The sequence below is a fragment of the Heterodontus francisci genome, unplaced genomic scaffold (genome assembly GCF_036365525.1).
Source record: "Heterodontus francisci isolate sHetFra1 unplaced genomic scaffold, sHetFra1.hap1 HAP1_SCAFFOLD_61, whole genome shotgun sequence".
NCBI classification, from domain to species: domain Eukaryota; kingdom Metazoa; phylum Chordata; class Chondrichthyes; order Heterodontiformes; family Heterodontidae; genus Heterodontus; species Heterodontus francisci.
Genome location: NW_027141441.1, coordinates 7,588,262 through 7,609,648, shown reverse-complemented (window position 1 = coordinate 7,609,648; position 21,387 = coordinate 7,588,262). Strand labels below are relative to the sequence as shown.

Below are 21,387 nucleotides of genomic sequence, written 5' to 3'. Positions count from 1 at the left end.
CTGCGCTCCGTCTGCAGGTTTGCTGAAGACGTCGTGCAGTTTGGCATCTTTAACTGTTTCTATTAGGAATCTGGACGTAGCGTCCAGTTTGCTGTCGTCACTGCCGGATCGTCCAGCCACATCGATGATGCATTTGAAGTCACCGCCTAGGATGACCGGCCTGGACGTCGCCAGCAGCAGTGGGAGCTGCTGGAAGACGGTCAGCCGCTCGCTGCGTTGTACCGGGGCGTACACGTTGATCAACCGGAGCGGAGCGTTGTTGTACATCACGTCTGCTACGAGGAGGCGGCCGCCCACCACCTCCTTAACTTCGGAGATGGTGAAGTTACCTCCCCGCAGCAGAATACCCAGGCTGGAGGAACGGCAGTCATTACCCCCCGACCAGATCGATGGCCCGTGGGACCACCATCGCGACCACTGCCTGTAGGTGCTGAGGTGTGGTATTCCACACTCCTGCAGAAACAGTAGGTCAGCTTTGACCTTGGCAAGGTAATCCAAGGTTGAAACACATCGCGTAGTAGATTTAATGCTACGCACATTAATGGAAGCAATTCTTACACCTATTTTTTACTAAAAATTAGTTGTTGCTTCCCATACCATTCGTCCTCCGGGATGTTCCTGCATACCCAACGTGTGCGCAAGCAGTTTCACGTTGGTTTGGCTCAGAAACCCCTCCTGATATTTCATGCAGGGTTTGTGCCGCTCGGGTGACATCGGGGGGGTCTTGTAGGCAGAGAGGATTGGGTTGTCCTCAGCTGCTTCCATCTGTTCCTCCTCGAAAACATCACAGCTCCCGGTCTCCCGATCTCAGGTGCGCCAGACGTGTCATTGCTCCCGGTGTCTCGGAGCTGAGATGCGTTGGCCACGTCGTTACATGTGGGGCATTGGGGTTGGGGCACGCCTGGCCCATCACAGCTTCCAGTGCCCGGGGGCTGGGATGCTTCATCATCCATCTCGGAGTTCTGCCACCTCTTTTGAAGGGGCTGTCGTTCCAGCATTTCCCCGTCCAGTGAAGAGGAGTTGTTGCAGTCTGATTCAGAAGAGAGCCTCCTCTTGCCACTGGTTTGGGTGGTGGCTTTGGGATGTTTTTTCCTTGTGGTTTTCCTCTGGACCACTTGCCACTGACCTGTTTGTCCATCTGCTGCCTCCTCCTCCATTGATTCTGTCTGTGGAGGAGGGGTTTCCGGGCGCTGGGTAGGTGCTGGGTCGTTGGTTTCAGCTGCCTCCCCTTCCTTCTCAGGTTGAAGTTCCTCACTGCGGAGAAGGTTGCTGGTCTCCTTTCGAACAGCGGACGCCTTCGTCGAACCTTCTCCCGGCCTTTCCTTGGACCTTGCCGCCTGAGCATAGCTGAGGCAACGTTTGGGGCAGGTCTTGTAGAGATGGCCTGCCGCACCGCACAGGTTGCAACACTTACTCTGCTTACAGTCCTTGGTCTGATGGCCTTCCTCCTTGCAGTTCTTGCAAACAACCGTGCAGCAGTTGGCTGCCATGTGACCAGATTTGCCACAGGTGCGGCAAACTCTGGGCTGCCCAGCGTAGACCAACAAGCCTCGACTTCCCCCGATAGCGAAGCTGGAGGGAGGGTGGATGATGGCTCCACTGGGATCTACCTTCAAGGTCACCTTGACCTGCCGCTTGCTGGTCCAGATCCCAAAAGGGTCCTTGACATCAGTGCTGGCCACCTCGACATACCTGGCGAGAAAGGTGAGTACATCCACCACCGGAACATGGGGGTTGTAGAGGTGAATTGTCACCACCCGGTCCCATTGTGACGGAAGTGTGAAGAGCGGCTCCGCTGTGAGGATCGACAGTGGCGCCCGGTCCCCTTTCTCCTTGAACGCCTTCAGGAACTTGATGCATCCCGACACGTTCCGGAACGTCACGTCAAAGTATCCACTGCTGGGGAAATCCTGCAGGCAGAAGACGTCCGTCGCTTGAAATCCGCAGCAATCGAAGAGAATTTTCTTGATGAAGAAGGTGCGATCAACCGGTGCATCTCCTTCCTTGTCCTTCACGACCACCCGAACGCTGTTCCGCACTCCCTGGCCCGAAGCTCGAAAATTGGTTATAGCCATTTTACTCAAAGCTTCCCCAGGATCAAAAGGCAATGATCATGGTCTCTTCTCAATCAAATAAGCACTGATAAGAACAGATACTACACTTGATCTTAGCCAAAAGGCCGAGAAGTCCTTTTTTTTTTGTTAGAGGAGGAGGGTGGGTGGGAGACACGACACGTGTAGTGTATCGGGTACAGCCACCACCCAAATATATAGTTTTTACTTACCCAGCAGTCCCCTGGTCCTCCGAAAACTAAAGGGAATTAACTTTTAAACTCCCACTGAAATTGACTTCCCAGCTGTAAGCCCGCTCTCGCACCTTCGCTACTGTCAAGCTGCAGTCACCAAAACTAAAAGAAAGAGATTATAAACCACCCAAATATATAGTTTTTACTTCCCCAGCAGTCCCCTGGTCCTCCGAAGACAAAAGGGAATTAACTTTTAAACTTCCACTGAAATTGACTTCCCAGCTGTAAGCTCGCTCTCGCACCTTCGCTACTGTCAAGCTGCATTCTGTTGTTTGTCAGTCTCTGCTACTGTACATGAGTGATATCTGTTATGCATATATTATTTTCTGGTACTGGAAGTGAATGTTGGATTTATTCTTCAGCTGTTAGTCTCTGGTACTGCATATGAGTCTGGGTCTCATTCAGTATCAGTCAATTTCTGGTACACTCTGCATGTGCACATCCAGGGCTCATTCTGCATTTGGCAGTCTCTGGTACTGAATGTGTGTTGCAATTCATTTTTTATGTGTCTGTTTCTGGGACAGTCAGTTACAGTGGGATTAATTTTGTATCTCTCAGCTACTGCCATTGTCTGCAAATGTGATACATTGTGTATCTATGAAATTCTGTTGCAGGATTCCTCTGTACCTGCACTTAATATGTATCTCAGTGATGGTATTGAGAACTATTTGTTTAATGCCATGATGTGTCACGATTTGCTTGCCTCATTTGTATTTCAAAATATGGATCACATTTTAACTGTGTGTTTTATTGAGTTGTGGCGTGAGAGTTTTAGGAACATAGGATCAGGACATTCAGCCGATTGAGCATGCTCTGCCATTCAAGATGATCATCCACTTCAATGCCTTTTTCACACACTATCCTCATATCCCCTTATGTCATTTGTATTTAGAAATCTGTCACTCTCTGCTTTCAACATACTCAATTACTGAGCTTCCACAGCCCTCTGGGGTACAGAATTCCAAATGTTTAACAACGCTCTGAGTAAAGAGGTTTTTCCTCATTGCTATCTGTTTTGGACTAATATTTAGTCTGTAACTCTGAACACATTTGTGAATGATGGCAAATGTTTCAAACTCACAAATGGTGTGCTCAGTCCAATTAGAATCATTGAATTGATACTCTATCTTTCGTTACAGCTCTTTCAGAGATTATTGGACTGGTATGAAATGAGTAGTGCAGTGTGCACTAATTGACATAATACTATAACTTTATTTTTGATACTGTATGAGATGTTTGTACTACATTGTAATCTGTCACTGGGTATGCAGTCTGGGCTACATTTATTTATTTAGAGATACAGCACTGAAACAGGCCCTTCGGCCCACCGAGTCTGTGCCAACCATCAACCACCCATTTATACTAATCCTGCACTAATTCCATATTCCTACCACATCCCAACATTTCCCGACCACCTACCTACACTAGGGGCAACTTTATAATGGCCAATTTACCTATCAACCTGCAAGTCTTTGGCATGTGGGAGGAAACCGGAGCACCCGGAGGAAACCTACGCAGACAAGGGAGATCTTGCAAACTCTACACAGGCAGCACCCAGAATTGAACCCGGGTCGCTGGAGCTGTGAGGCTGCGGTGCTAACCACTGCGCCACTGAGCCGCCTCTAAGGAATCTAAGGATTCATTCTGTACCTTTCCATCAGCTGCTCTACCTGATATTTAATTTGTAGCTTAGGCTGCACTTTTGTGGGATTAGTCCGGTGCCTTTTAATCTGATGGTGGGTGTGATTTTGAACTGAGATTGATAGACCTACCTTTCAGCAGTACTGAGTTGGGGTGAATTGGAAACAACTTCTGCCTCTCCTGCATTGTTTGATTGTCTGCTGGATTGAAAATGTGTCTCTGGAACTTGGGATCAGTGCGAGTCTGACTACTTCTGCTCTCTGTGCCTGTGGAACTCATGGCCTGTCTGTGTCTCTGTGCTCTGGGTGTGATAATGTACCTACTCTGTGTTCGAAGGAGTGGACTGCACTTTTCCTTGTGCTGGGGAATCACCACCTTCCTTCAGGTTACTTCAAGTTTTTGCCTACAGAGAGAAAGAAAAATATCTCTGTAACTCAAGATCAATTGAGGTAGAAGCTAGAAAAGTCATTGTTACGACCAGGTGAGAAAGGCTCCCCCTCTCAGCCTCTTCCTTACCTGTAACAGGGTTTAACTTTTTAAAACACCAGGTTTCAGCTTCACTACTCCCTAATTCTAATGGCAAAGAAATCAACCAGGCATGTTTTCTCAGATTTAAAAAAGAACAGTGTAAGTTTATTAACCTTAAAAATCTAATTCAGTTAAAATGAATAAAGATACGCAGCACAACCACGCTAGCGTACATATGTGATAAACAGACACACACATAGAAACGGAAGAGGGGAAAAGATTTGAAGCAATAGCTGGAGTTCAGTTGCTGGCTTTGGGTTTGATGTAAAGTCTTTGATTGCTGTTACGGCTTGCAGTTCTTGTTGGGGACCAGTGCACACTTTCAAACTTGTTTCGCTGGTCTTCTGTCTTGAGGGTTGAGCTACTCCCATGGGTGTCTGGGACTCTGCATGTGTGTGTGTGAGAGAGGGAGGGACCTGCCTTCTGTTGTCTTCAGATTGCAGTCTCTGTCATATTTTTATTTCCATCTGGCATTATAGCATAAGAACATAATAACTAGGAGCAGGATTAGGCTATTCTGCCACTCGAGCCTGTTCCACCATTCAATAATATCATGGCAGATCAAATCATGGCCTCAACTCCACTATCCTGCCTGCCCCTATAACCAATTATTCCCTTGTAGATCAAAAGTCAGTCTCACTCAACCTTGAATATATTCAATGACCAACCTCCACCATCCTCTTGGGTAGATAATTCCAAAGAATAGCAGCCCTTTGTGAGAAGAAATTCCTCCTCAACTCCATCTAAAATGAGAGACTCCTTATTTTGAAACTGTTCCCCCATAGTTCTCGATTCCCTCATGAGGGGAAACATCATTTCAGCAAATACCTTGTCAAGCCCCCTCAGAATCTTATGTATTTCAATAAGATTGACTCTCATTCTTCTAAACTCCAATGAGTGCACCACAACCAGGTCAACCTTTCCACATAACACAACACCTTTATCCCAGAAATCAACCTAGTGGTACTTGCCTGAACTACCTCCAATGCAAATATATCTCTCCTTAAATAAGGAGACCAAAACTGCATGCAACACTCAAGGTATGGTCGAATCAACAACCTGCACATTTATACTCCATCCCCCTTGCAATGAACACCAACATTCCATTTGCCTTCCTAATTACTTGCTGTGTTTTCATGCTAACATTTTGTGATTCATATATGAGGACACCCAGATCCCTCTGTACCACAGTATTCTGCATTCTCTCTCTAATTAAATAATATTCTGCTTTTCTATACGTCATACCAAAGTGGATAACCTCACATTTTCCCACATTATACTTCATTGCCAAATTTTTGGCCACACACTTAACCTGTCTTTATCCCTTTGCAAACTCATTGTGTCCTCCTCACAACTTGCTTTCCCACCTATCTTTGTATCCCCAGCAAATTTGATTACAATACACTCGATCCCTTCATCCAAGTTATTAATATAGATTGTAAGTAGTTGAGGCCCCAACACCAATCCCTGTGGCACCCCACTAATTAGTTTGCCAACCTGAAAAATGACCCATTTAACCCAATTCTCTGTTTCTTGTTAGTTAGCCAATCCTCCATCCGTGCTAATATATTACACCTGAACACCATGAGCTCTTATCTTGTGTTGTAACCTTTGACATGGCACTTTATCGAACGCCTTTAAAATCCAAATACACTACATCTACTGGTTCCCCTTCATATACCCTGCTTGTTACATCCTCAAAGAACTCTAATAATTTTGTCAAACATGGTTTCCCTTTCATAAATCCATGTTGACTCTGCATGATTGTACTTTAATTTTCTGAATGTTCTGCTACCACTTACTTAATCATGGATTCCAGCATTTTCCCAATGACAGACATTAGGCTAGCAGGCTTATCATTACCTGCTTTTTGAATAGGGGTTTTACATTTGTGGTTTTAATATCCACTGGCACTGTTCCAGAATCTCGTGAATTGACGAAGATTACAACCAACGCATCCACTATGGCTGGAGCCATTTCTTTTAAACTCTGGGATGCAGGCCATCAGGTCTAGGGGATCTGTCAGATTTTAGTCCCATTAGTTTTCCTCATACATTTTTTCCAGTGACAATGATCGTTTCAAGTTCCTTCCCTCCTTTTCCCCTTGATTTTATACTATTCTTTGGATGCTTTTAGTGTTTTCTACCATGAAGACTGAGTTAAAATACTTGTTCAAAGTCTCTGCCATTTCCTTGTTTCTCATTGGACCAACCATTCAACCGAAATCGACAGCCGCTGTTTAAAGTATTTCCTCGATACTTCTCACCGAGTGACAGCAATAGTTGTTGTTCGCATAACTGCCCACATCCCTGCTGCCCGGCTCTATTTCCTCTATTCACTGTTCAAGAACAACAAACAGTGTGAAACTAAAGCCAAACCAGGAACGTGCATTACAGGTTTGAGGACAGAAAACAACAATGATTTTCAATAGCAGAATCTTCCCGTTCTGTCTCCCTTACCTTGTCCACACACAGCCCGAGAAAGGCCTCTTCCTTCCTGCACTTTGTTCCGGGACCAAATTCTCATTGAGAAGCGGCGCTCAGATCACCGGAGAGAAAAAAAGAATTCAAACTGTCTCAATGAAAAACAGACCAGAATTGACCCAGATACTTCCATTATTAAATTAATTCATCAGCACCAAACCACTTATCATGAATGCACCGAGGGGGTCTCCAAATTTATGAAATTGAAGGTGGCGGCATTTATTAAATTGTTGATTGACATCATGTAGTTCAGTTCTTCATTTAATTGGGGGTGGGGAGGGTGTAGGGGGATGTGTGAGCAGAGGAGCAGAGCGAAATCCAGAGAGGGAACGGAAAACACACCTGGACAGATGTGAAACTGGTCAATGCACCATTACAATAACTCCATCTCTGACTCCCTCCTGACAGTAACCAGTCCTTTCACAGAGACTGTGGGTGGCTCTGAAAAGAGTCTTTGGTTTATTAGATGACATTTTGGCCGCTTTACTTTTTCTGGGATCTCTGAGCGCTGGTTTTCTTGGGTAGCAGCACGGCCTGGATATTAGGCAGCACACCGCCCTGAGCGATGGCCTCTCTTCCCAGCAGCTTGTTGAGCTCCTCGTCGTTGCGGACGGCCAGTTGCAGGTGTCTGGGGATGATGCGGGTCTTCTTGTTGTCCCGGGCCCAGTTACCGGCCAGCTCGAGGATTTCAGTGGTCAGATACTCGAGCACAGCAGCCAGATAGACCGGGGCTCCGGCACCCACACGCTCAGCATAGTTGCCCTTTCTCAGGAGCCTATGAACACGGCCCACCGGGAACTGCAGTCCAGCCCGGGAGGAGTGAGACTTGGCCTTGGCCCTGGCCCGAGGTTTCCCGCTGGTCTTTTCCTCTTCCTCTTTTCCCCCAAAGTATACTTTATTCATAAAAATCTGTAAAAAAATACAGTACAAAACAGTTCAAAATAACACCAAGTTGACATCCCAAAAAGTACAAAGGAAATCAGTTTTCTTTGATGCAGGAGTGAGTTTCCTCACAACCCTTCCATTTTGCAGCAAACCCATATTCAGTGTATACAGCCCGAGGGGCTTCCCATGGGTCCAGCCCCTCAGTTCACTTTGGTGGGAGAACCTTACACAGTTTTTATACCTCATTGAGACTTTGCAGTGGCTGCCCCTCTTCCAGACAATTTTTTAAATTTCCAAAGTATACTTTATTCATAAAAAAACTATTAAAAAAAATAGATTACCAAACAGTTCCAAAAAGCACAAAGTCGAAAAATACAAGGAGTGCAAATGAGATTAGTTTCTTTCAATACAGGAGTGAGTTGCCTCACAACCCTTCCATTTCATTTTACATGCTACGTACATTTTACAGCAAACAAAATATTTTCTGGATACAGTTGAGGGGTTTCCCATTGGTCCAGCCCCTCCGTTCACTTTGCTGGGGGGACCTTACACTGTGATCTTTCCACATTGAGCCTTTGCTGCGGCTGCCCCAAGCTTTAGTGCGTCCCTCAGCACGTAGTCCTGGACCTTGGAATGTGCCAGTCCGCTACATTCGGTCCTGGACAACTCTTTGCGCTGGAAGACCAGAAAGTTTCGGGCAGACCAAAGGGTGTCTTTCACCGAATTGATAGTTCTCCAGCAGCAGTTGATGTTTGTCTCGGTGTGCGTCCCTGGGAACAGCCCGCAGAGCACAGAGTCCTGTGTTACAGAGGTGCTAAGGATGAACCTCAACAAAAACCACTGCATCTCTTTCCACACCTGCTTTGCAAAGACACATTCCAGAACGAGGATGGGCAACTGTCTCTTCCCCACCACAGCCACTTCGAGGGCATCGTGCAGAGGGGGTGTGACTCCGGGCGTGCAGGAAGGATCTGACGGGGAGGGCTCTTCTCACCACCAGCCAAGCTACATCTTGGTGCTTGTTTGAAAGTTCTGGTGATGAGGTATTCTGCCAAATGACTTTGGCAGTCTGCTCAGGCCACAATCTCACAAATACTTTCACAAAGAATGCTGAAATCCGCTGACATTGGTCCCTCTGGGCTGGGATGGTAGTGGTGAAGGCTGCTGATTGGTCACTCTGTTACTGCATCTCATGATGTGGTTCATGTTTCCAATCCCAGAGCTGCTTAATTCACCAATCCGGAGATTCCACACTGAATAACGGCGGAAAATAACGGCGCTAAATTGTCAGACTCCAACCGATTTTTTAAATTTGAAAAGCCCGCTAATATATCTGTAAAACAAGGAGCAGCTTCAATATAGAATATCGCATTAACAGGCAATTTCATTTTACAGCAAAACAATTGAAAATCTTTCTCCTCTTGTATTATTCTACACTTTGTCACAAGTTCCAGATACACTTTTACAATCCGGTATCTATTCGGGTTTATTCTCAGTCCTTTTTGAAACCGTCTGTAAGCGGAGGCAGAAAGTCTCATTCACAGCATTCTGCAAGCTGACACATTTCAGATCAATCTTTGTCAAGATACCGCATCACTGATTCTAGATTGAACGTATTTGTGGGAGACAAAAGCGGAGAGAAGATTTTTACTGTCAGGTGTTGAAATGTGAGACTGAGGGTTCCTACAACAGCGGGGTTTCCAGATAATGTACTTATTAATTATTGAGGCCGAGCTTGAACAAGGGAAACAAGTGACTGAGAACTGATCTGTCAGCTTTTATTAACGAGATACAGGAAAGGGGTCGAATATGAACGCGTCCGAGATCCAAGCGCACTTGGGGTCAGTGATCAGTAATTAATTTACACGGCATTATTAAGTAGAGACACAAAGATCTCAACAGTGAAAGTGAATCACCCAGAATCCATGGGGTTAAAACAGAGATCACAAAGGCAATTAGAAAGTTCCAGACTCTTCATAAAAAAAACCAAATCGATACCATTGAGATGATGTAGCTTTTTCAGAGAGATTGTGGGTGGCTCATAAAAGAGCCGTTGTGTTTGGGATGTTTTTCAGTCGATTGTGCAGTTTTACTTGGAGCTGGTGTACTTGGTCACCGCCTTTGTCCCTTCCGACACGGCGTGCTTGGCCAGCTCCCCGGGCAGCAGCAGGCGCACGGCGGTCTGGATCTACCGGGAGCTGACGGTGCTGCGCTTGTTGTAATGGGCCAGGCGGGAAGCCTCACCCGCGATGCGCTCGAAAATATCGTTCACAAACGAGTTCACGATGCTTATGGCCTTGGAGGAGATGCCGGTGTCGGGGTGAACCTGCTTCATCACTTTGTAGATGTAGATGGAGTAACTCTCCTTCCTCGACTTTCTGCGCCTCTTGCCGCCCTTTGCTGATGGTTTATTTAAGGCTTTCTTGGCGCCATTCTTAGCAGCTGTTTTCTTCTCTTTTTTTGAGATTTCCAAAATATACTTTATTCATAAACATCTGTAAAAATTACATTGCCAAACAGTTTCCAAACAGCACCAAAAAATACAAACATTGCAAGGGAGATCAGTTTCCTTCAATACTGTCATGAGTTTCTTCCCAACCCTTCCGTTTCACATTTGTCATGTCAATTACAGTTTTACATTTACAGCAATTGAGAATATTAACGATACAGTTCGAGGGGTTTCCCATGGATCCAGCCCCTCAGTCCAGCTTGGTGGGGGAACCTTACACTGTGGTCTTTCCCCATTGAGCCTTTGCTGCGGCTGCCCCAAGCTTTAGTGCGTCCCTCAGCATGTAGTCCTGGACCTTGAAATGTGCCAGTCTGCAACATTCGGTGGTGGACAACTCTTTGCACTGGAAGACCAGCAAGTTTCGGGCAGACCAAAGGGCGTCTTTCACCGAATTGATAGTCCTCCAGCAGCAGTTGATGTTTGTCTCGGTGTGCGTCCCTGGGAACAGCCCGTAGAGCACAGACTCCTGTGTTACAGAGCTGCTTGGGATGAACCTTGACAAAAACCACTGCATCTCTTTCCACACCTGCTTTGCAAAGGCACATTCCAGGAGGAGGTGGGCGACCGTCTCTTCCCCACCACAGCCAACGCGGGGGCACTGTGCGGAGGGGGCGAGACTTCGGGTGTGCAGGAAGGATCTGACGGGGAGGGCCCTTCTCACCACCAGCCAAGCTAAGTCTTGGTGCTTGTTTGAAAGTTCTGGTGATGAGGCATTCCGCCAAATGACTTTGACAGTCTGCTCGGGGAACCATCCGACATGATCCACCGTTTCCTTTTCCCGTAGGGCCTTGAGGACATTCCGTGCAGGCCACTGCCTGATGGAACTGTGGTCAAAGGTGTTTTCCCGCAGAAACTGCTCCACGAAGGATAGGTGGTACGGCACCGCCCAACTGCATGGAGCATTCCGCGGCAATGTGACCAGGCCCATCCTTCGCAACACCGGGGACAGATAGAACCTCAGCACGTAGTGACACTTGGGGTTTACGTACTGGGGATCTACACACAGCTTGATGCAGCCACACACGAAGGTGGTCATCAGGATGAGGGCCACGTTGGGTACATTTTTCCCGCCCTTGTCCAGAGATTTGAACATCGTGTCCATCCGGACCCGGTCCATTTTAGATCCCCAGACGAAGCGGACAATGGCTCGGGTGACTGCCACGGCGCAGGAGTGGGGTATGGGCCAGACCTGCGCCACGTAGAGCAACAACGTGAGCGCCTCGCACCTGATGACCAGGTTCTTACCCACAATGGAGAGAGATCGCTGCCCCCACATGCCCACTTTTTGTCGTACCTTGGCTACTCGCTCCTCCCATGTTTTGGTGCACGCCCCGGCCCTTCCGAACCATATCCCCAGCACCTTCAGGTAGTCTGACCTGACGGTGAAGGGGACAAAGGATCGGTCAGCCCAGTTGCCAAAGAACATGGCCTCGCTCTTGCCGTGGTTAACTTTGGCTCCCAAGGCCAGTTCGAACTGGTCGCAGATGCTCATCAGTCTGCGCACGGACAGCGGATCCGAGCAGAAAACGGCGACGTCATCCATGTACAGGGAGGTTTTGACCTGAATGCCTCCGCTGCCTGGGATTGTCACCCCTCTTATGCTCGCATCCTTCCTAATAGACTCAGCAAAGGGTTCAATACAGCAAACAAACAAGACCGGGGACAGAGGGCAGCCCTGTCTGACTCCAGATTTGATCGGGAAACTTTCAGATTCCCACCCGTTGATTGAGACTGCGCTACTGATGTTTGTGTAGAGCAGTTGGATCCAATTGCAGATTCCCTCCCCAAACCCCATTTTGGAAAGTACGTCCATCATGTAGGTGTGCGATATCCTGTCAAAAGCCTTCTCCTGGTCCAGGCTGATGAGGCAGGTGTCCACCCTCCTGTCCGGTACGTAGGCGATTGTATCCCTGAGTAGCGCGAGACTATCAGAGATCTTCCTGCCGGGTACAGTACAGGTCTAATCGGGGTGAATCACCAACTCCAGAACAGACTTGACTCGACTGTCTATGACTTTGGACAGAATCTTGTAATCAACATTAAGCAGTGAGATGGGCCGCCAATTTCTGATTTCTGCCCTCTCCCCCTTCTGCTTGTAAATGAGGGTGATGAAGCCTTCTCTTCAGGCATTTTCAGATTCAATTTCAGACACAGAAATAAACCAAACCCCTTCCGAGTGCGGATTAAATAGACAATCCAACAGCTCTATGCTAATGAGGGATGGGAGAAAGTTAGGATTGTGATTGGGCGAATGGCAATGATGTCACAACGGTTTTATATTGTAATACTACAATTGGTCTCTTCAGCCATCCAATCAGATTTAACATCTACAAACCAATCACTAACTCCTTCACTACATTCAGGAATTCCATTTCCCAAAGACTCTCTCCAGTCCCAGTTTCTATTAGAAAATCCACCGGGAAATGTGTCCTGGCTGCGAGGGTCCCTTATTCTCAGCAGTTTCTCACATTCCGGCCTCTCTAAGTTGAGCCACTTTTTTGGGTGCTCGGGAGGGAATGAGTCGCCTTCAGATTGACACTTTGGTTGGCTCAAGAAGACTGAGGACACCAACACCTCACCTGCCTCATCGTCGGGGAGACTGTCAACACTGTTCTTCCCCACTGTATGATCCGGGACCGGTCATCCATTCAATCTGTTACGGGTCGTTTGTCTTTTCTGTCTGTTTAGCTTATGCATTACCATAATTAAACTGTTCATATATAAACTGCTACTTCTTAATATTATATTTAAACTGTTGCTTCTTAATAAACTATTATGAGCTTGACATTATGAGCTCGACCCGCTTCTTTGTGTATCTGTGAACACAGAACCTAAATCTTACAATTCCTTCCCAGGGAATATTTTATTCAAAAAGAGACTTTTTGCACACACTGGAAATCTGGATAATAACACAAGATTCTGGAAACACTCAGCACTTCCCGCAGCATCTGTGGAGAGAGAAAGGTAGGAGCAACCTTTCAGGTTTATTGAAGGGTCGCAGAACTGGACCATTAACCCGAGCTTCACTTCTCCACAGTTGTTTCCGGACTGGCTGAGTGTTTTCAGTATTTTAGCTTTTATCTTTCTGTATTTCATCGCTTTCTATTTTAACTGTTTGCTGTGAAACTTTCAGCATTCTGCTCAGTTCTTTGTGTAGTCATGTTTACTTTATTTGAAGTAATGCAAATACTATCCTGAAAAAACAGACAGAAATACTGGTCAATGGTAAATACTGGTAAAATATAACAGGGCACATTTACAATCATCGGATCAATGAAGACAACCTTTATTAGGAATCAATTATCTTTATTTTCAATATAAATATATGAAGCAATATCAGTGCAGCACTTACAGACAAAAATCTATTACCTCACATTACCTGCTTCTTTAACCCTGACAGACCATGTCAATTTCAGCCCCTATGTTGCATTTCTCACTTTTAGCTAGAAAACGTCAGCAATTTGTGATATAGTGCAGTTAACAGATCAGACAGTCGGACACAACCTGCAATAATTGTTCAGCTTTTGTTGGACAGATGGGATTTAGAAATACTAAGAAACAAGACGAGCTGTTATTGCATTTAGTTAGCCCAAACGTTAGTGATGACCCTGTGCCAAATAAGTGAGCCTGTTGTCCCGTACCTTAGAGTAAGAATCATTCTTTATCTGTGGCAATCTGTCAGTTTCCGTTACTGAAATAGAATGTGGAATTCATGCTGCCGTCAGTCAGTCTCTAATTCTGTATGTGAGCTTAGGATTCAGACACTGCCAATAAGTCTCTGTTGCAGTATGTAACTGTGTGATTCATTCTGGATCAGTCAGCCACTGTAAACCTTTGAATCTGGGCTCATTTAACATCCGTCAGTCTCTGGTACTGCCTATGAATGTGGGTTTTATTCAGTATCTGTCAGTTTCTGGTACTGCCTATGAGTGTGAGTTTTGTTCAGTGTCTGTCAGTCTCTGGTACTCTATGTGTGGGATGCATTCAGAAATCATTAATCTCTGGGATAGTTTGTAGTTCAGAATTCATCCGACACACAATTACATAGAATTTACAACACAGAGACAAGCTATTCTGCCCAAGTGCTGGTGGTTCCACATGAGCCTCCTCCCACCTTACCTCCTCTAATTGTATCTGCAAATCCCTCAAATCTTTTCTGCCTCATATTTAATTTATCAATCGTTTAATTTGATGTTAAATGTAACAATTCTCATCAACCCAAGTGCTGCATGTACCAGATTCGAACCAGGTCTAAAGCAGGGTAAAGAAGTTTCTCCTGAATTAATTATTTGATTTATTCCTGAGTATTTCATATTTACAGCTTTTGACTCCACCACAAATGGGAAATATCTCTACCTCTACCCTATCAAATCCTTTCATATAATTCAGTGCTTCTATTAGGTGATCATTCAGCTTCCTCTTTTCCAAACAAAAGAAACCAGACTTGTTCAGTATTTAGAACTCCTGTGGAACAAGTAGCTCAGTTTGCAGTAATGGAATAAATACTGTATCTCAGTCTGAAACTGTCTGCGATTTTAGATAGTGATGTCTCGGAACGTGTTTTTTGGATCCTTAGGGGGGAGGGGGAGCAGCCCCAAGTCGTGGTCCACATAGGCACCAACGACATAGGTAGGAAGAGAGATGGGGATTTAAGGCAGAAATTCAGGGAGCTAGGGTGGAAGCTTAGAGCGAGAACAAACAGAGTTGTTATCTCTGGGTTGTTGCCCGTGCCACGTGATAGCGAAGCGAGGAACAGGGAGAGAGAGGAGTTGAACACGTGGCTGCGGGGATGGTGTAGGAGGGAGGGTTTTGGTTTCCTGGATAATTGGGGCTCTTTCTGGGGTAGGTGGGACCTCTACAAACAGGATGGTCTTCACCTGAACCAGAGGGGTACCAATATCCTGGGGGGGAGATTTGCTAGTGCTCTTCGGGGGGGGGGTTAAACTAATTCAGCAGGGGAATGGGAACCTAAATTGCAGTTCCAGTGTACAGGATGTTGAGAGTAGTGAGGTCAGGGATAAGGTTACAAGGACGCAAGAGGGCACTGGCAAGCAAGAACCTGGTTTAAAGAGTGTCTACTTCAACGCCAGGAGCATCCGGAATAAGGTGGGTGAGCTTGCAGCATGGGTTGGTACCTGGGTTCTCGATGTAGTGGCCATTTCGGAGACATGGGCAGAGCAGGGGCAGGAATGGATGTTGCAGGTTCCGGGATTTAGATGTTTCAGTAAGAACAGAGAAGATGGTAAAAGGGGGGGGGGGGTGGCATTGTTAATCAAGGAGAGTATTACAGCGACAGAAAGGACGTTTGAGGACTCGTCTACTGAGGTAGTATGGGCCAAGGTTAGAAACAGGAGAGGTGAGGTCACCCTGTTGGGAGTCTTTTATCGACCTCCGAATAGTTCCAGAGATGTAGAGGAAAGGATAGCGAAGATGATTCTCGACAGGGGCGAGAGTAACAGGGTAGTTGTTATGGGGAACTTTAACTTTCCAAATATCGACTGGAAATACTATAGTTTGAGTACTTTAGATGGGTCAGTTTTTGTCCAGTGTGTGCAGGAGGGTTTTCTGACACAGTATGTAGACAGGCCAACCAGAGGCGATGCCACATTGGATTTGGTACTGGGTAATGAACCCGGCCAGGTGTTAGATTTAGATGTAGGTGAGCACTTTGGTGATAGTGATCACAACTCGGTTAGGTTTACCTTAGCAATGGGCAGGGACAGGTATATACCGCAGGGCAAGAATTATAGCTGGGGGAAAGGAAATTATGATGCGATTAGGCAAGATTTAGGATGTGTAGGATGGGGAAGGAAACTGCAGGGGATGGGAACAATCGAAATGTGGAGCTTCTTCAAGGAGCAGCTACTGTGTGTCCTTGATAAGTATGTACCTGTGAGGCAGAGAGGAAGTTGTCGAGCGAGGGAGCAGTGGTTTACTAAAGAAGTTGAAGCGCATGTCAAGAGGAAGAAGAAGGCTTATGTTCGGATGAGATGTGAAGGCTCAGTTAGGGCGCTTGAGAGTTGCAGGCGAGCCAGCAAGGATCTAAAGGGAGTGCAAAGAAGAGCAAGGAGAGGACACGAGAAGTCATTGGCGGATAGGATCAGGGAAAAACCTAAGGGTTTCTATTGGTATATCAGGAATCAAAGAATGACTAGAGTTAGATTCGGGCCAATCAAGGATAGTAGTGGGAAGTTGTGTGTGGAATCAGAGGAGATAGGGGAAGCGTTAAATGAATATTTTTCATCAGTATTTACAGTAGAGAAAGAAAATGTTGTCGAGGAGAATACTGAGATTCAGGCGACTAGGCTAGATGGGATTGAGGTTCACAAGGAGGAGGTGTTAGCAATTTTGGAGAGTGTGAAAATGGATAAGTCCCCTGGGCCAGATGGGATTTATCCGAGGATTCTCTGGGAAGCTAGGGAGGAGATTGCAGAGCCTTTGTCCTTGATCTTTATGTCGTCATTGTCGACAGGAATAGTGCCGGAAGACTGGAGGATAGCAAATGTTGTCCCCTTGTTCAAGAAGGGGAGTAGAGACAGCCCTGGTAATTATAGACCGGTGAACCTTAAATCAGTTGTGGGTAAAATGTTGGAAAAGGTTATAAGAGACAGGATTTATAATCATCTTGAAAAGAATAAGTTCATTAGCGATAGTCAGCACGGTTTTGTGAAGGGTAGGTCGTGCCTCACAAACCGTATTGAGTTTTTCGAGAAGGTGACCAAACAGGTGGATGAGGGTAAAGCAGTGGATGTGGTGTATATGGATTTCAGTAAGGTGTTTGATAAGGTTCCCCACGGTAGGCTATTGCAGAAAATACGGAAGTATGGGGTTGAAAGTGATTTAGAGCTTTGGATCAGAAATTGGCTAGCTGAAAGAAGACAGAGGGTGGTGGTTGATGGCAAATGTTCATCCTGGAGTTTAGTTACTAGTGGTGTACCGCAAGGATCTGTTTTGGGGCCACTGCTGTTTGTCATTTTTATAAATGACTTGGATGAGGGTGTAGAAGGGTGGGTTAGTAAATTTGCGGATGACACAAAGGTCGGTGGAGTTGTGGATAGTGCCGAAGGATGTTGTAGGGTACAGAGGGACATAGATAGGCTGCAGAGCTGGGCTGAGAGATGGAAAATGGAGTTTAATGCGGAAAAGTGTGAGGTGATTCACTTTGGAAGGAGTAACAGGAATGCAGAGTACTGGGCTAATGGGAAGATTCTTGGTAGTGTAGATGAACAGAGAGATCTTGGTGTCCAGGTACATAAATCCCTGAAAATTGCTACCCAGGTTAATAGGGCTGTTAAGAAGGCATATGGTGTGTTAGCTGTTATTAGTAGGGGGATCGAGTTTCGGAGCCACGAGGTGATGCTGCAGCTGTCCAAAACTCTGTGAGACCGCACCTGGAGTATTGCGTGCAGTTCTGGTCACCGCATTATAGGAAGGATGTGGAAGCTTTGGAAAGGGTGCAGAGGAGATTTACTAGGATGTTGCCTGGTATGGAGGGAAGGTCTTACGAGGAAAGGCTGAGGGACTTGAGGTTGTTTTCGTTGGAGAGAAGGAGGAGGAGAGGTGACTTAATAGAGACATATAAGATAATCAGAGGGTTAGATAGGGTGGATAGTGAGCGTCTTTTTCCTCGGATGGTGATGGCAAACACGAGGAGACATAGCTTTAAGTTGAGGGGTGATAGATATAGGACAGATGTCAGAGGTAGTTTCTTTACTCAGAGAGTAGTAGGGGCGTGGAACGCCCTGCCTGCAGCAGTAGTAGACTCACCAACTTTAAGGAAATTTAAGTGGTCATTGGATAGACATATGGATGAAAATGGAATAGTGTAGGTCAGATGGTTTCACAGGTCGGCGCAACATCGAGGGCTGAAGGGCCTGTTCTGCGCTGTAATGTTCTAATTCTAAAAAAGAAAAATAGGTATGTAATGTGTAGCTCAGGCTGCAATAAATAATTGAGACAGTATCTTTCATTCGAACACTATAGATTTATGGTGTGCTATGTTATCTGTGCTTCAGTCTGTTCCAATGGAATATATAATGTTATTTCTCAGTCTGATACTGCTTGTTTATTCATTCACAGGACGTTGACATCGCTGGCAAGGTCAGTATTTATTGCCCATCAGTAATTACTCTTACAATTATGCTGAGTGGTTTACTGGGCCATTTCAGAGGACAGTTAAGATTGAATCACATTCCTGTGGGTCTGGAATCACTTATCGGCCAGACTGGGTCAGAATGGCAGATTTCCTTCTCTTTAGGACATTCCTGGATCTGATGGATTTTCTTGCAACAATCTAGTAGTTCCAGGGTCACTAGTATTGATACTAGATTTTTTAATTCCAGATTTTTTTAATTAACTGAAATTAAATTACTCAGATTCTGTCGTAGAATTTGAACTCATGTCTCTGGATCATTACTCGAGACTTCTGGATTATTAGTCTTGTAGCATAATAACTAAAACAACCTGATATGAGATTTTTTTTATACTGGTTTGTAATGTGGAGCTCAGTCTACACAAATGGAATTGATAATCTATTTCACTCTGATAATGTATGAGATGTTTTTGGCTGGTAAATAATCCGTATCTCAGTCTACTGTATTTTTCAATTCCGCAGTCTGGGTAAGTTCTGCACTGGCATCTAATTTACATCAGTTTAGACTTCATATCAGCATTGCTCAATCTGATACTGCATGTGATTTTTGCACTGGTATTGTTTCGATCAATCTATATGAATGGAATCAATACTGTATTTCAGTTTGATATTGTTTGAGTTTTCAGAATAGTATATAATGTTTAGATCTAATGGAATTGATTCTGTATCTTTCAATTTTACAGTGTGGGTGAGTTCTGAACTGGCATCTAATTTGTGTCTCAGGTTACAATATCTTTCAGCAGCTTTAAATATTTCACTGTAATGAATGTTGGACTTGTATGTAACTTGTATCTTAAGGTACACTATGGGGATGTTTAAACATCCTTTATAATCAATCGATGTGAACTTTGCCTATGGTATTTAATTTAAATGTCAGGGTATTCCATTAGGTTAGATTCTGTGTCATCCAATCAGTACCATGTGCCAATTCTATCTGATATTTAATTGATAGCTAAGTCTGCATTATATTTAGATTGACACATTACATTTTAATCTGCTAGTGGGTGTGATTTTGACCTGGGATTGATGTATCTGACTGTCAGTGGGACTGAATTGGGGTGAAATGGAAACAACTTCTTTCTCTCCTGCTTTGTTTGATTCTTGGATTGAAATAATGTCTCTGGAACGTGGGATCAATGTGGGCCTGACTACTTCTGCAGTCTGACACTGTGGAACTGATGAACCAACTGTGGCTCTGCATTCTGAGTGATAATGTACCTACTGTGTGTGAGAGGAACTGGCTGCACTGTTCCTTGTGCCTCAAGTGCAGCAACCATCACATTCATCATGATTCCTTCAAGTATTTGCCTGGAAGAAGAAAAAGTATATCTTATAACTCAAGAACAGGTGAGGTGCAAAATATCAAAGTGATCAATTTAATCTCTCAACGAATAATCATTAATAATAGCCACAAATGAAAACCAGTGTCAGTGTCTGCCTCCACTGAAGTACTGAAGCTCCCAGCTCCTGCAACACAAGTGTTCTGGGCAGATCCATCCAGACAAAACACTGCACTGGGAACATCCCAACTGCTCTATGCTCTACACATATTTCCAGCCATCCTGCTTCATATGAATGAATGAAAGAAAAATAAAGCCCAATGTGTGTATCCCACAATTCCTTTCTCCCCATACACGTGTTCCACCTCCCCTTAAATGTGTCAATACTATCTGCCGCATCCTCTCCTTGTGATAGCAAATTCCAGATTCCACTCACCACTCACTACATAAATAGGGTTTTCAAGAATTCCTCAATGGTTTTATTAATGATGATTTTATATTTTTGGCTCTTGTTTCGGACACCAACACAAGTAGAAACATATCTCCGTGTACCCTATCAAAGCCCTTCACCATTTCCTTACCTTTCTTTCATTTGCTCATAGGTTGTGGGCATCATTGGCCAGGCCAGCATTTATTGTCCGTTCCTTATTGTCCTTGATATAGTGGTGGTGAGCTGCCTTCTTGAACCACTGCAGTCCTTGCTGTGTAGGTACAACCAAAGCGCTGTTTGGAAGGGAGTACCAGGATTTTGACCCAGTGACAGTGAAGGATTGGCAATTTAGTTCCAAGTCAGGATGGTGTGTGGCTTGGAGGGGAACTTTCAGATGGTGGTTTTCTAATGTGTCTGCTGCCCTTGTCCTTTTAGGTGGTAGAGGTGGCGGGTTTGGAAGGTACTGTCCAAGAAGCCTTGGTGAGTTGTTGCAGTGCAGCTTGTAGATGGTACACACTGCTGTCACTGTGCATCAGTGGTAATGGGAGTGAATATTTAAGGTGGCGGATGCGATGCCAATCAAGCGGGCTAATTTGTCCTGGATGGCGTCGAGCTTCTTGAGTGTTGTTAAAGCTGCATTCATCCACGCAAGGGGAGAATATTTGATCACACTTCTGACTTGTGCCTTGTAAATAGTGGGCAGGTATTGGGGAGACAGGAGGTGAGTTACTTGCTGACGAATTCCTAGCCTCTGACCTGCTCTGACAGCCACAGCATTTATGTGGCTGGTATAATTAAGTTTCTGGTCAATGGTATCCCCAAGATGTTAATAGTGGGGGATTCAGCAATGGCAATGTCATTGAACATCAAGGGGAGATGATTAGATTCTCTCTTGTTTGAGATGGTCATTGCCTGGCATTTATGTGGCACGAATGTTACTTGCCAGGTATCAGCCCAAGCCTGGATGTTGTCCAGGTCTTGCTACATCGGGACACGGGCTGCTTCAGTATCTGAGGAGTCATGAATGGTGCTGAACATTGTGCAATCATCAGCCAACATCCCCACGTCTCGCCTTTTGATGGAGGGAAGGTCATTAATGAAGCAGCTGAAGATGGTTGGTGTTTGGACAATACCCTGAGGAACTACTGCAGTGATGTCCTGGGAGTGAGATGAT

At 45.3% G+C, this 21,387-nt stretch overlaps 1 pseudogene; it reads right to left on the bottom strand.

The window, feature by feature from the left end:
- Positions 1-2,082: 2,082 nt before the first annotated feature.
- Positions 2,083-2,191, bottom strand: LOC137363478 (U2 spliceosomal RNA; annotated as a pseudogene).
- Positions 2,192-21,387: the final 19,196 nt, after the last annotated feature.